We start from the raw sequence: 16,947 nt of genomic DNA on the forward strand, positions 1-16,947 counted from the left end.
AGATTTCTGGCTTTGGGGCCAATGCAGGAATGTGCTGAAGCTGGGAGCTTCAATGTGGGCATTAACACTTCAGAAATCAGCAAACACTGCAAATCAGGGCTTGATTTATTGTTTTGTTAGTTTCTAGACTTAAGAAAGTGATGGAGAAAAATGCTATTAACAGATTAAATTTGTGTGTATACATTTGGTGGGGGGGGGGGGGAAGCTGATTGTAGAACATTTACTAAAACACCCCTGGACCAATAGAACTGGGAAGGATAGAACAGAGCCCACCAAATAACAGAGTAACTTAAGAGAGAATATAATAATGTTAGCACCTCATACTTATAAAGTGCTTTAAAATTTTCAAAAAGCTTTACATGTAATGTCTCATTTGAGATTCATAACAACCCTATGAGTTAGTTGTTAGTATTATCTCCATTTTTCCTGAGGAGGAAGCTGAAACTTTGAGAGAAGCCACACAGTGAGTATCTACTTGCTTGCAAGATTCCTCTTATCTCTTCAAACTCAGGTCTTCCTAACTTAAGTCCATTGCTTTGTCCACTATGCCATGCTGCCCCTCTGAGAACATAAAACGAAAGTGAATACTGTGGAATTCAAATGTGCAAGAAGCATGACCCAAAAGAATTGGAAATCGAGGGGATGTCCATCAATTAGGGACCAGCTGAACAAGTTGTGGTATATGATTATAACAGAATACTATTGTGCTATAAGAAATTTCAGGAAAACCTGGAAAAGGCTTACATGAACTGATGCAAAGTGAAATGAGCAGAAGAACCAGGAGAACATTGTACACAGTAACAGCAATCTTGTATGATGTTCAACTTTCAATGACTTAGCTTTTCTCAATGATCCAAGACAATTCCAAAGTACTCATGATGGAAAATCAAATTCCTTACTGTCTTGGGAAGAGGGAAGAAAAGGGAGGGAGAAAATGTGGAGCTCAAATTTTTTTTAATGAATATTAAAAATTGTCTTTACATATGATCAGGGGAAAATAAAATATTACTTAAAAAAAGGAGCAACCATACCAATGGAAAAAAATGAAGGAGGAAGAGGAGGAGAGAGAAAAGGAGAAGAAAGAGAAGAAGAAGAAGAAGAATCCAGAAAGTAGTTGAGAAAATGCAATTATTATTCTTCTTTAGAGAGGTGGGGGCTACAGGTACAGAATATTACATATACAATTGGACAGTATGCAGGTTGATTTTGTGAACTGGTATATGTTTTTTCTTCCTTTTTTATTTGTTGTTACAAAGGTAGACTTAGTAGAAAGGGGAGGAATATGTTTTACAATTAAAATGATTTTAAAAAAAGAGATCAATAATTGTTAAGTGGCATTTTTAAAAATAGAAAATATCAGACCTGGAATGTACCTTACAGACAATTTAGCCCAACCAACTAACTTTATAAGTAAGGAAACTGAGGTTCACAAAGGGGAAATGACTTGCCCACAATCCTACGTTCCATCAGTGGTAGAGGTGAACTTGTCTTCTGTCTGCCAGGCAGGAAAGTATGCACCATAGAAAACAGGCTAGATTTGGAGTCAAAGAATCCAGACTTGCATCCCAGTTCTCCAATTTCCTAGCTACATGACCTTGGGCAAGCCTTTCTGGGTCTCAGTTGACTCATCTATAAAATGAGTGGTTCGATGAAATGGTCTTGAAGGTCCTTGATGTTTTTATGAATTTAAAACAAGGAGGGGAACCAGAAGGCAGCCCAACCACAAGTGATTCCCTAAAAATGTTTTTGACATATCTCAGACAGAAATGGGACCCCCAAGATGTTAAGAAGCAAGGTTTAAGCCCAAGATGGGACAGTTACTAGGAGCCCAGAAAGGAACAGTTTCTTAGTGTCCTAACCACTAGGTGGCAAGCTCTGCATGGTCAGAAGAAGGCAAGAGGAATGAGCTAGAAGCTATCTTCTCCAGAAAAATCACTGTATCCTGGTAGTGATGAGCTGGTAGTCATGGAGGAAAGGAGGAGGGAGGGTATCCTTGCAGGGAGAAGAAAGATGGTGATTTAAGGATAACCGCTAGACCCAAAATGGAAATCTTGATAGAGATCCCTCGTAATTATTTCTTGAGTTTTCTGTTGTCTGATTATAGAATCTCATAAATCAAATAGATATTAGAGATGATCAAATCCAGTCATCTGCCTGATGTACAAAATCTCTTTCTGGCATAACTGACAGTTGATCACCCATCCTCTGCTTGAGCACTTCCAAGGAAGCTCACCAGCAAAGAAATCAGTCCGTTCTATTCCATTAGACTTATTCATTCATTCAAAAATCCATGCTCTCTCAAGTCAGAGCCTATGATCCCAAACATTTCTAGGAGGAAAATAAAGTAGCTCTTAAGATTTCAACCAATGCCGCCCTTCCAGAAAACTTCCCAATTTCTCTTGAGGGTGTCATTATCCTTCCAGCCACACAGGTTCACAGTCACAAATTCATCCATTTCTTTCATCCCTTCCCTCATATCTATTCACTTAGCAAGTATTACCTATTCTTCTTCCTCAACATCCTTCAAAACTGAACTCTCTCCTTTCCACTACCCAAGGTCAGGACCTCGTTACTTCTTCCCTAGACTATTGCAATTGCCTCCAAATCTCCCTGCTTCCAGTCTCTCCCTTCCCCAATCCATCCTCCTCCACACAGATGCCAAAATTGTTTTCCCTGACATATACATCTGACCATATTACTCCTCTGCTCAAAATTTTTCCATCTTTTGTATCTATTTTAAAATAAACACCTCAGCATTCCATCAGTATTCCATCTTCAGCCTCTATGCCTTCATTCAGGCTACCTGCCATACCTGGAGCACCCTCTTTCCTCACCTCCAGCTCTTAGAATCTTTATCTCCAGCTCATAGGCCACCTCCTACATGAATAGGAATTTGATGGAATCATCTCTGTGTAGATACCGTTAAATCTGAGAGCACTCTCCTCAGGGACCACAGTAGTAAAAGGGAGAGCAGCTTCCCAGGTGTGTGACAGGGGAATGTGTGGATTTCCATTCTTCTATCTTCTATTTGTTATTTCTTTTCTTCTGTCTTCCAAGTAAATACTGTTTTGTAGGAGTTAGTGTTAATTGGTCCCATGGAACTAAGGCTAAAAACTGACAACTGACAGTGGGGGAGGGAAGAACACTCCAAAATAAGGGCTTAAGCCAAAAGTATTAGAGGAAGATATCTTCAATCCCTCAGGAGTTGAACCCTGAGGTGGAAGATATGAGTCTCAAATATCTGTAACTATAAAAAATGACTGGGGGGAAGAGAACACAGTGGTAAATGTGATGTACAAGCAAAAGATATTAATAAATTTTTATTTAGAGGAAATAAAAATTAATAGGAAGGCAGCATGGTACAGTAGAATGTAGACTCACTGGAGCACTGGATTTGGAATCCAAAGAGCCGAGTTTGAATTCCCATTGTGTCACTTAAGATCTGTGGCAAGTCTCTTAACATAAGTTTCTCCCTTCTTTGCAGAGATAGGAGACTATGGGGGTTGGGGTGGGGCAGGAAACATTGCTTATATTGCCAAAGTCTGTTAATGTGCCTGATAGTTTATTACAAAGGTCTCATTTTCCTCTTTATTTCCTAAGGGATTGCTTGCTGGGTAGGGTAAGAGGAAAAAAAAAACATTGGGAAATCGTGATGTAAAACCAAAATATAGCGATCGCTATTTTGATGTCCTTTCCCCATGACCTCACCTGTAGGTAAGCAAGAGTGCTTGATGCTTTAGGCATCAGGACCCAGAAAGATTCTTCTCTTCCAGCTTGGTCATTGCTATGGCTTTCCATCCCATTCTTAAAATCTCTCCCCTAAACTCAGCAAACACTAGACCCTGGCTATGACACTCACTTTTTGTATGTCCTGGGTCAAAATCATTTCCCCTCAGCTTCCTCATCTTCAAAACGGGGCTAATAAACCTTGCCCTGCTTATTACAGGACTGTTGGGGGGGACAAGATGAGGAAATGAGTGGGAAAGTTGATTGCAAAACTGGCAGCCCCGACAGGTGCAAGGTAGAGTTATTGTATCAGCTGCTTTTCCTCCCTTCCTCCCCCTAGGATTCTAAACACTCTATCAAAGCCGGCAACTTGGATGAGCAGGCACCGCCCTGCCCCTGGGGCCCTGTCTGGGGTATTGAATTATCAGCATTCAGGTGGCCTGACAAATGGTATTAGCTACAGGTGGTGATGAAGTGGCTGCCTCCCCATCCCTGGTGGGGAGCTGAGAGTGTGGCAGAGAGCTGGAGAAGAGGCTTACCTTATTTCACTTTCGGTAGAGTTATTACGAGAGCAGCTAAACCAGCTAGGTCAGGGAGTAGAGTGCAGGGTCTGGAGTCAGAAAGACTCATCATCCCGGGTTCAAATCTGGCCTTTAAAAAGTACTTAAAAGCTGTGCGATCCTGAGTGAATCACTTAACCCTATTTGCCTCAGTTTCCTCATCTGTAAAATGAACTGGAGAAGGAAATGGCAAACCACTCCAGTATCTTTACCAAAACTCCAAATGGGATCAGAAAGACTCAGACATGACACAACAACAAAAAACAGCACAACTTTTGTTTAATTAGAGCAAAATGCAGTGTTTAAAGGGCTCTGTTCCAATGAAGTCCCTCCAATCAATCAGTAAAATTTTATTAAGCATCAACTTACCAATGTTAAGCTAATACAAGAATAACCTGTAAAAGTTCTGGGTTTATATGAACTGGATTAACTACCTGGGCTTTCTTAATAATTATTCTTCTTTTGGGTTATGCTCCTTCCAGGATTTCCCCTGGGAATATCAGGATTTGACTCTTACCTTCATGGAAAGGTAAATACCTCTGAGTCCCATGCAAGCATGCAGGCTGACAAAATATCAGATATAGGATAGGATTTATCCAACCCAACAAAAATATAAAGACCAGAACCCAAGACCACAAGTCAAAACCGCTCTCCTTCCTTCTCTGATATTCTCCTTCTATGGGATTGGTATCAGCCCAGTTGGACTCTGACTTATGTCCATATCCTGGTGTTGAGCCACCACCACTACCCCCACCACCACCACCACTACTAAGGGAAAATATTCCAGTCCTTAACATCTCAAAACCTTACCCCTTACCAGTGAAAGGCAAGGTCTGGGACTGCTCTTCCACATCGTGGTTCCTGGTTAATCCAAGAATCTCTCCTCTGGATCCTGGAAGCTTGGTCCGGAAATGCTTCTACTTGACCAGAAATTCTTTTGTCTCTCTGCCATTGGCACTCCAATACTGCCAGCTTACATTCCTGAAGGTTTCATCTTGGCCCAGGGACTCCTCATTTCTTTAAATCAGCCTCTGTCCACTGTCTTCTCTGGGGCCACATAGCTGCCTGGAGAGGCCATACAGATGTTGGGTTTCTTCTCCACTGAACCACATCCAAGTTCCTGTAGGTAGCACATCTCCTCACTCTGTCTTTCTTTGCAATGTTCCAGTGGTTACTTTCTAGGTCTTTCTGTCTCAGCTCTGCTCTCCAACTTTTCTTTTAAAGACCAAGCCCAAGGGCATAGTTCAGATGGATGACTAGACCTGCCTCAAACAGTGATCCATTAATGGGTCAAGGAGAGCATCTAGGAATTAGCTAGTTCACATTATTTCAAAGAAATGATAGTGATGGTGGCGATGATGATGATGATGATGATGATGATGATGATGATGATGATGATGATATTATATAGTGCTTTAAGGCTTGCAAAATACTTGGTACAAATAATCTCATTTGATCCTCAAAATAACTCTACAAATAAGATGCTATTTTATAGGTGTTCTTATTTTTATTCTTAATAATAACCATTAACATTTACATAGTATCTACTATGCACTAGACATTGTGCTAAGTACTTTGCAATGATCTCATTTGAGATATGAAGGATTTTTGTACAACCTTTGGTCCAGGACTGAATTTCTGGGTTTCCACTGGCAAAGTTCAGTCTAGAGGAGTTCTCGTTAATATCTTTCTGTTCGATCATGTCCTCAATCCAGGTTTCTACCGGGAACATCAGAATTTGGCTCTTGGATTTCCACAAGAATAAGGAAAGAGGGCCTTCAAATCCCATACAAGCACTCAGGCTAACAAAATGTCTAATATAGGGTAGGCTTTATTTCACCCAACAGAAAAAAAGTCCCTCAACAGGAACTCTCTATACTCTTTATACTGATGAAATAAGAGAAAATAATAAGAAAGAAGGAAGGGAGGGAGGGAGTGATGGAGGGAAGGAAGGAAGGAAAGAGAGAGAAAAAGAGAAAAAAAAAAGAAAAATCATGTCACTTTTTTTTACATGAAAGTCTCAGCATCTGTTGTGTCCCAAATTCAGTCACCCCTGGGTCCAATATTCTCTCCCTTAACGTTCCAAGAATTCTAACTTCCCTCTCATTCTCATAGTAGAAATATATTCCCTTGCCTATCTAATAAATAAACAAAAAATGCATAATTAAACAAACAAAGAGATAAAATGGATATATGGATAAATAAATAAAAGAAGAAAAGAAAGAGAAATAAAAAGAGGGAAAAGAAAAAAAAAAGAAAAAATTCACTCAAAAAAGCTCATAATAACAATCCATACAGGACAAAACAAGTGGATGATAAATGTTGATTTTCCAGGCTAGACCATGTAGTTGAATGAGCAGTACATGAAGTGCATCCATCAGCATATAAATCTCGGACTGACATAGCAGACGAACAATGAGCTGAGCCAATCAGATCATTTCTTCTCAGAGAGAAGAAATTTGACCACAATGTACCTTCAAGGGGGAGGAGACAATTATGGGGAAATACAGAGATAAAACTTCACCATCTTTAAAAAAATTTTTGCTTTCCCAGGGTGGTATCCTGTAGGCGAGCTCACTCCCATCCTCTCTAGCCTCATCTGAAAAACTTATTCACTACTTTCTTCAGAGCTAATTTGAGTAGCAGTGGATAAAATGCTGGATAGACTTGAAACAAGTCTTCCTAACCCCTAAGACAAATTTAGGGCAATGTAGCCATGAGCAAGTCACTGCACCTTTGTCTACCTCAGTTTCCTCTCCTTTATATTAGCACCTTCTTTGCAGGGTTGTTGTGAGGATCAAATGACAACCCTTTAAAGCACTCAGCACAGTGCCTGGCACATAGTAGAAACTTTAAAAGTGCTTGTTTCCTTCCTTCCTAATGGTTGATGATAGTTCAGTAAATTCCCTTCCCGCTGTGTCAAAGGTCTTCAGTAATTTCCCCCAAATAGAATAATAGTGGGATTCCAGGGAGCCAGGAAGCCAGTGGGAGAAGGTACCATTGATGGAGCCCATCACATCACATTACTTAAGGGGCTGTTCATTGCTGACCCCACCCCAGGGACTTTCCCCCCACATTCAGGATGGTCACAGTCTAAATAATCCAACCCTCCATCTCCACCCAAAAAAATCTGCAGTGAAGCAAAAATTCATCATTCCTTCTTAACTATACAGAAAATGGATAAGATTTCTTACACTATTTTATACTGTGAAATGATAATAACGACTAGTCATTATTCCTTAAGATTTGCAAAGCACTTTGCAGATATTATTTTATTCTCACAACAACTTTGGCAAGTATTATTGCCATTTTGCAGAAGAGGAAACTGAGCCTGAGAAATGTTAAGCAATTTTTTCAGGGTCACACAATCTGAGGCCTATCTAGCTGCCTTAATGAAAACAACCCTGGATTTAAAATCAGAGTATTTGTGTTCAAATCCTAGCTCTGACACTCACTGTTTCTCCTTTGTATCAGCTTCCTCGTATGTAAAATGAAGTAGATGGGCTAACAGGTCTAAAACTTATCATCCCATGATTCCAAGTACTCAGAGTGAGACAAGATGAGCTCAGCCCCCACCAGCATGGCTCCCATGCAGAGCTTCCTCCCACTTCCTGCCAAGTCCTAAGGGTCAGCCCCACCAGGTGATCACTTCCTCCCAATAGCAGTCAACATCATGAATACTAATAATTCAGAGCCAGCCAGGGCCCCAGAGACAGGGTGGTAACTGCTCATAAAAGCTGCTGGCTTTGATGCCAGTGTGTCATTTAGAATCCAAGAGGGAGGGATGAGGGGGAGAAACAACCAAGATAACAACCACACCCCACACCTGCCCAGGGATTTACACTTTGTATTTCAAAACATTTTCCTGATTAGATTCGTCTTTGGTCCCACACAACAACCCTATGACAGAAGCCAGGCAGTGACCATCAGACCAATTTCACAGGTGAAGAAACTAAGGAGAAGTGACTGCCAAAAGGAACACAGTGAGTGGCAAAGTCTGGAGACAGAATTGAAGTTTTCATATTATTAAGTCTGCTGTTCACTGATTGGAAGCATGGGATTCCACCTCAAATAAGAGGGAATGTCTCTAGATGGATGGATGGATGGATGGATGGATGGATGGATGGATGGATGGATGGATGGATGGATGACTAGGTATGTAGATAGATAGACAGATAGACAGACAGATAGATAGATAGATAGATAGATAGATAGATAGATAGATAGATAGATAGATAGATAGATAGATGATAGACAGATACACAGATAGATATTTAGATGTATGTTCATCCTTCATTTCCAAAGAAGACCATGCCATCAGAGAAATAATGACATGACTTGCACTTGACTTTGTTTTGAGTGAGGGAGAGCTGTGCAGGTCACCAGCCTTACTTCTCCTCCAAAGCCATCTGAATTCAGTGACCAGATATTCATCAGGATGACTGGAGATGATCCAGGATGAGGCTATTGGGGTTAAGTGACTTGCCCAAGGTCACACAGCTAGTGAGTGTCAAGTGTCTGAGATGAGATTTGAACTCAGGTCCTCCTGACTCCTGCACTGGTGCTCTATCCACTGTACCACCTAGCTGTCCCAGATAGATAGGTAGATGATGGATGGATAGATAGATGGAGGAATGACTGGATGAGTAGGTAAGTAGAGAGATAGATAGAATGACTTTGGTATTAAGCAGAGTGCAGTGGACTGAGGCCTGAACTTGGAGTCAGAGAAATGTGGTTCAAAAGGCAAGACACAACTCTCCATTTCCACATCTGCAAATAAGGATGATGATAATACCTGTAGAGCCTACCTTATAGGGTGAGGTTCAGATCTCTAAAGCACTTTGCACCTTTTAAAGGGCTCCCCCAGCATCAGTTATTATTAGGTGCATTAGGCCTGGGAGCCCTGAGTTTCCTGGGGAAACCTTCATGTTGTTGGCTGCAAGCCTTCCCTGCGAGGTTATTGATTTGAGGGCTGTGGCCAGAAGAGGCCACTCATTAAGGGTCCTGATGAGCACTTATGACCCACCAGTCTCAGGGGGTTGATGAGACATCAATCAGGAAGGCCATAGCCCAGCAGCCTTTAACTTAGCTGGCCATGCTACTAGCTGTTTGGACTTACTATCCTCCTTGTCAACAGTTCTTAAATGAGGATCCTCAGACCCTCAAAGGGTCCTTGAAGAGATGTTAGGTTGTCTTGGAATTTGGATGAGGAAAAAAAGTTACATCTTTATTTTCATTAACTTCTAACTGAAATTTAGCATTTCCTTCAGTTAAGAATATAGGACCTTAAGAAAGGGTCTGTAGATTTCACCAGATAGACAAAAAGATCCAGGACACGAAAAGGAACCCCTGGAGTATCTGTTCCCAACTCCTGGCTTATCTTGGATCCTACAAGCAGCTAAGTGATAAAGCAGATACAGTGCTGGGCCTGGAATGGGAAAACCTGAGTTCAAATCTTGCCTCAGATACTTCCTAATTATGTGATGCTGGCAAGTCCCTTAACCTCTGTTTGCCTCAGTTTCCTTATTTCAGAAATGGGGATGAAAATTGCATGAACCTCACAGGATTGTTGTGAGGATTAAATGAGACATTTGTAAAGCACTTGTCACAGTGACTGAAACTTAGTAGGTGCTTAATAAATTATTTATTCCTTTCTCCTCTCCTTATTCTTCCCTACCAAATTCCTGGTCCAGACTTTCCCTTTAAAATGCACACTTGAAACCTTTTGGTTCCTGAAAAACCATTGGGAACTATGCCCAAAGGGCTAGAAAATTGTATGACCCAGCAATACCACTACTAGATCTATACTCCAAAGAATTCAAAGTAGAGAGGAAAGGACCTATATGTACAAAAACATTTATAGCAGCTATTTTTGTGGTGGTAAAGAAATTGAGGGGATATCCAACCAATTGGAGAAGACTGAACAAGTTGTAGTATATGATTGTGCTATAAGAAATAATGAGGAAGATGGCTTCAAAAAAAAAACCTGGGAAGACTAATATGAACTGATGTAAAGTGAAGAGAGACGAACCAGGGAACATTGTACACAGTAACAGCAATATTGTAACAATTATCAACTGTGAAAGATTTAGATACTCTGATCAATACAACAATACAAGACAATTACAAAGGACTCAAGATGAAAAATGCTATCCCTCTTTCAAAGAGAGAACTGATGAACTCTAAGTGCAAACAGAAGTATAGTTTTTAAACTTTATTTTTCTTGAGGTTTGTTTTTTGTTTTTTTTTTGAAACATGACTAATATGGAAATGTTTCCCATGATCTCAAATGCATAATTTATATCAATGGGTAGGAAGGGGGCAGGAAGGAAAAAGAGAATTTGGAACTCAAAAAGCATTTTTAGCATTAAAAATAAATAGTAAAAAAAGTTTAAAAGAAACTTGATAGTCTCCTACTATTGAACCCATCTGACAACTACAAACAGCAGCTAGCTAGTTATTCTAACAGAAATATCAATTTGATTCAGTCAGTTTAACTGATCCCCATTGCCACTCCTCTACTGGAGGCCCAGGTAGAAAATAGCTCATGTGAAAAAGATGGGGAGGGGAAGGGGCAGAGGTGGAGTGAATTGCCAGCCTCATGTAAGTTAACGGTGGCAGATGGAAGCCAAACCAACTAATCTGATCGTGGGTTCCGTTCTTGCAAAAGTATCCCGAAGGACCAAGGTGATTGTGATACTATGCTCTTTCCTTAGTTGAACTCTGCCCATGTGGAGTAGAGTAGGGGGACCCGCTTAATCAATTGAATCCTCTCTATCCACTCTATGAATTATAGGATGTCATTATGGGGGATAACAGAGGAAATGAGATGTGAGAGAGAGAGCCCCTTTCAGACACTGATTGGTTCATTTCCATATGAAAGGCTTAGAGAAAGTCTGAGGATTGCTCCAGGCTATTGACTAACTTACCCCTGGGCCAGTAGCCTTGAGGAGAATTTAAAACTAGAGGATAGGCCCCACTCTGAAAGGTAAGAGGGAGTGGAAAAAGGGATAAGGAACTACCATGTGCCAGGCATTGTGTTAAGGGCTTTACAAATATTATTTCCTTTAATCCTCACAAGTACCCAGAGAAGTAGGTGTTATTATGTATTCCCACTTTACAGCTGAGTAAACTGAGGCAGGCAGTGGTGAAGTGACTTGGCCAGAGTCACATAGCTAGTGTCTGAAGCTGAATTTGAACTCAGGTCTTCCTGACTCTACTGACCAAGTGTTTTATCCACTGGGCCACCTAGACTGGTACTGGTAGGGGCTCTTGAGCCATAGTTTCAGGAGTATGGACCCTAAACCTGGGATAGCCATCCACCCCTCAAGGGCTCAACCTGTCTGTAACTGTGAATTGCTGGGTGCTCCCAGAGGGTGCTTTAGGAAGGAGTATTGGTTTCGGTCTTAGGCACTGTGCTTTAGGAAGAACATTGACAAACTAATTCACGTCAATGGAGGGGCAGCCAGAATGGTATGGGGACTTGAAAATGTGGATCTGTTGAAGACGTTACTCATGGATATTAATTCTGACAGATATTAATTAGTACAGATAACAATATTCATCAAGTATCTCAAGAGCAGTCATGTGGAGAAGGGCTCCCAGGGCAAGGCTAGAAGTACATTCACACAGTGAAAAGAGCACTGTCTCTTCTGTCAGAGAACCTGGGTTCAAATCCTGCCTCCTTCAATGACTATGTTGTGACCTGAGAATGCCCCTTAATTTCCCATGCCCTCAATTTCTTGAACTAAAAACCAAAGAAGGCAGACAAGATGATTCAAGGTCCTTAAATCTGTGATCCTAAATTCCAGAGAAATGTGTTTAGGCTCAATGAAAGGAATAATTAAATTTCCTAAGAATTCATTTAATTTTGCTAAAAATAAACTTCCTAATAATTCAAGCCAGCCCCAAATGTCCCAATTCTGGGCATTTTCATTTGCAGTCCCCTATACCTAGACTTCTCCCCTTTGTCATCTCTGCCTCCTGGCTTCTTTTAGCACCCTTCAAGTCACAGTTAAAATCCTACCTTCTACAAGAACTCTTTCTCCATTCTCCTTACTGCTAGCACCTTCCCTTTACTGATTATCTCCCATTTATCCTGTTTGCATCTTCTTTGTAATAGTTGTTTGTATGTCGTGTCCCTACTTAGACTATGATCCCTTGGGAACAGGGATGGTCTTTTACCTTTCTTTATATGCTCAATGCTTAGCAGAGTGCTTGGTACACAGTAGGTGTTTAATAAATGTTTGTTGTTTGACTGATGGATGAAGTACAAGCTGCCTAGACAGGTAGCGGGTACCCTCCCATCACCTGAAGTTGTCAAGCAGAGCCTAGACAACCACTTGTCATAAACGACAAGGAAGGGATCCCTGTCCCTATACAAGTTGCTTTTGGCTAAGTCTTGTCTTCTGAAGTCCCTTCCAATTCTCACTAGCTGTGTGACCTTAGACAAGTCATTTCACCCTGCTTGCCTCAGTTTCTCCATTTGTAAAATGAGCTGAAGAAGGAAATGGCAAAAACACTCCAGTATTTCTGCCAAGAAAACCCCAAATGCAGTCATGAAGAATTAAACAACAGTTTAAGAGAAAATGACACCTGAAAAGCAGCATGAGCTCATGCAGCAGTTCTGAAAGTGTGACCCATAGTGTTGGCAGGACCCTTTTAAGAAAGTCCGCGAGGCCAAAAGCATTTTTTAAAAAAGAAAATGCCCAGAGTCAGGAGATGGAGTGTCTTCTGCAAGGAACAGCAAAGCATCCAGGGTCAATGGATGATGGAGCACACTGTCGGATCTCTCCCTCAAATCTATCCTTCCCTACCATGCCTTACATGCATCCATTTACCCAGGTATATCCCCAAATTGAATGATTCCCTTTTGTCTTTGTATTCCCATCACCTACCGTGATGCCTGACATATATTAGGTGTTTTAAGTATTTGCTGAATATTTAGGAAGGTGAACTAGATGTTCTGTAAACTTTGCAAGACTGCACTGGGTAGGGTAGTTCAAGTGAGTTCAAATCCTTCCTGAGACACTTACTAGCTATGAGACCCTAGACAAAGCACCTAACCTCTCATCCTCTGCTACCTCATCTGTAAAGTGGGTATAACAGTAGTACCTACCTCTCAGGGTTACTGGGAGAGTCAAATGAGATAATATTTGCAAAAATGCTTTGCAACTTAAATATTATATAAATATATAAACTATATAAATAATTTATAAACTATATAAATATTAGTAATATTGATTCACTCTGAGGTGTTAGTGACTCACAAAGGCTTAATGTGCTACCCCTCCCAGGGGTATGTGAAAAAGAGAAATAGAGAGAACTGATGTTTTCTCTTTGGCTGGTGCACTGGAACTATGCCTTAGTAAAAGGAATAACTCTCTAAGTTGGAATTGGGAGGGGGGCCTCAAGGAGAGGAGAGAAAGAAAAAAGAGGGGAAAGAGGAAGGAGGAGGGAGGGGATTTGGACCCAGTACTAATGAGAGATGATGAAGAGGTCTGAGGTCTGAGTATGTTTCCAACAGAAAAGTCTGATCCCAGAGGGAAGGGCAACTAAGTTTTGAACCTATTCCTCAACCCCCACTAATGAGGTAGTCTAAAATAAGAGTACACCCAGGAGATATTGAAGGGGAAGTGCTTGTAGTTTTGTTCTGCTCTGTCTTTAAAGTAAATATCCCTTTGTAAAAACCAATTAATGTGAACTAGTAAATTGGAACTAGGGTGCTAGTCTCCAGCCTGTAATAAGAAGGACAACATTACTAGTAGGGGCTCAAACTGATATCAGTAGAGAAAAGAGATTCCTCTCGATTCTGGGGTATCCTAGAACCTCCAGAGACATGGAATACATCTGGGCTTGCTAGTTACATATAGAAATGTTCATTTTATTTCATGTTTATTGAGTTCAGAGTTCTTCTTTAAATTTTTTTAATACCATACCTTCCTTACAACTTCCAAGCATCTTTCCAATGCCCTTTGGGTCCCCTACAATTTTAGAAAATAATAAAAAGTGTGATGGGCCAGTCACTGAGGGCAGTCTCTTAGGTTTCAACTCTCTATGGTTGTGAAAAGAAACCCTACTGTTTACAGTTTAGTGTATAAGGCAGTAAAAGCCTTTATTTCATTCATTATTAGAAGCTAACACAGAAAGAAATTTTGTTTGGTACATAGAGAAAGGAAGTCCCTCTGGGGTTAGCAGGTTTCTAAATATTGAGACATTTCCCACAGGTACTTATATGCAAAACAAAAAACAAAAAACCAGTCATGCTGGGTTCTTAACCAATCTAATATTAGCCTTGAAGGACTTTTGTTTGTTGGGGGAATGGGGGAGGAAGGGACAAAGACTCTCTAATCTGCTGTTCTGTTATTGGGCTTCTGGGCTCTGAGACAGGTAGACCTCTTGCTCAAGATCTGGGATCAAAGAAAGAAAAATAAGGATGTGGCTGCCTGTTTAAAATGAAGCCTTATTCTAAAATGTCACTACTCATGAAAAATAAGAAAATAGAGGGCTGTCCCATGTCTCTCATTCTCTCTCTGTCTCTGTCTCTATCTCTCTGTCTCTGTCTGTCTCTCTGTCTCTCTGTCTCTCTGTCTCTCTCTCTCTCTCTCTCTCTCTCTCTCTCTCTCTCTCTCTCTCTCTCTCTCCCCTTGATATTATTCTGATTCATCTCTCTGACCCATCTTCAACTTTCTGTTTTATGTCTCTTTCCCCTTTCCTGTCTCTGCCCCCTCCATGCCTCATCTCTCTGCCAGTCTCTCTCTCTTTCTGCCACTGTGGTGTTCCACCCTTCACAGGAAGCTAGCATCGCCAGGAGACGAGTGATGCTGGAAAGATGAACTTTTGTGTCAGAGAGCAACTTGAAATCATTAAAAAAAACACTGCCTGAGTCCCCTGCCCTAGCCAAGAAACCAAGCTGCCTCCATCAAATAGGTGCTTATTATATTCTTGTCGATTGGATTGAATTGAATTGAAAAAGGGAGAGCAGACTGATTGATGGAGCAGGACGTTAGAGGAAAGGAGAAGAAAAATCCAGGGGCACAGGTGCTAATACTAACGATCCCTCACATAATAGGAGCACTTGGCTCCAGAAGCACTTCATAGATGTTGTTTTATTCCATCCTCATGACAATCCTGTGATTGTATTAACCCTGAGTAGCAAGATGAGTAAACTGAGGCTTTAATTAGTTGTGACTTGCCAAGGTCATACAGTGAGTTAGAAGCAGAGCTGGCCCTATTTCCTAATTCCTACCTAGGCTAGGGACCTTTCTGCAGCACCAAACAACCTCCTGAGATGAAGATACTTCCCTTCTTGAGGCTTTGTTTTCGTTCGGCCTTTTTCAGTCATGCCCAACTCTTCCTGAACCCATTTGGGGTTTTCTTAGCAAAGATGCTGGAGTGGTTTGCCATTTCCTTCTCTTGCTCATTTTACAACTGTGGAAACTGAGGCATACAAGGTTAAGTGACTTGCCCAAGGTCACACAGCTAGTAAGTGTCTAAGGCCAGATTTGAACTCAGGTTTTCCTGATACCTAACCTGGTGCTCTATGCATTTCTTAAGACTATTTAAAGTTTAATGACCCTTCTTTCTCTTCTCAGTCAGTTAACTTCATTCACCCCATGTAGTCTCCATGCAAGGCCCCAGGCAGGAGATCAAGACACACAACAGGGTCCAGCAGGAGCTCTTTGAGGTTTCAGAGGAAGTCACTAGCCCAGTGATTGCATGTCTTTGGCTCCCAGCAGCACTAGGAGCAGGAGAGTGGGGGCAGGAAAGGGGAAGAGAGGGAAAGAAAAAATGACAGGGAAAGATGAGGCAGAGAAGGGTGGGAGCAAAGAGACAGGCCAGAAAAGAGGAGGGGTAGAGGACACTAGAGGCAAAGAGAGATGAGGTGGGTTGACAGGAGGGCCCAGGAGATCAGAGCTGGGAGGAACCTTAGAGCACAAAGCATTGAAACTGCAAAGGGCCTTTGAACTCAGATGGTCAGAGCTGGCAAGGACCGTAGGACACAGAATGTCAGAGCTGAGGGGGCTCTTAGAATACAGTGTCAGAGCAGGGAGGGCCCTTAGAATACAGAATTTCAGAGCCTTAGAACAAAAACAAGGAAGGGTCCACATCAATTATCTAAGAAGATCATAGTTTTAGAGCTAAAAAGAACCTTAGAGGTCACTTGGTTCACTCCATTCAGTTTTCAGGTAAGTAACTAAGACGCAGAGAGGTTGCCTAGCTAGTGTCTGGAGGCAGAATTTAAACCCATATTTTCCTTAATTCAATTCCAGAACTCTCTCTCTATGCCACACTGCTTCTGTCCAGTCTCCTCATTTTCTGCACAGGAGCATACTGACCCAGGAAGAGGAAATGACTTACTCAAGGCCACAGAACACATTAGAGGAAGTATACAGAGCCATGCCCCTGGTATCCAGACTCCTAGATAAGGGTTCTTGGTCGCTGGGGACCCTGGAAGCCTGACTTTGCTAAAGATCTCCAGAGAGAAAGATGGCAAAATTGCCTCACTCAGCTCCACTTGCCTTTCCCCTCCTAACACAGAATATTAAAAGGAAATAAGAAGGGGCCCAGCGTTTCGCACGTCGATTTGGTGAGATGAAGCACAAGGAACAATACTTTGTTTCGAGCTTGCCGGTGAGACCAGCTCACTGGGCCAGCGATG

The sequence above is a fragment of the Notamacropus eugenii genome, chromosome 5 (genome assembly GCF_028372415.1).
Source record: "Notamacropus eugenii isolate mMacEug1 chromosome 5, mMacEug1.pri_v2, whole genome shotgun sequence".
NCBI classification, from domain to species: Eukaryota; Metazoa; Chordata; class Mammalia; order Diprotodontia; family Macropodidae; genus Notamacropus; species Notamacropus eugenii.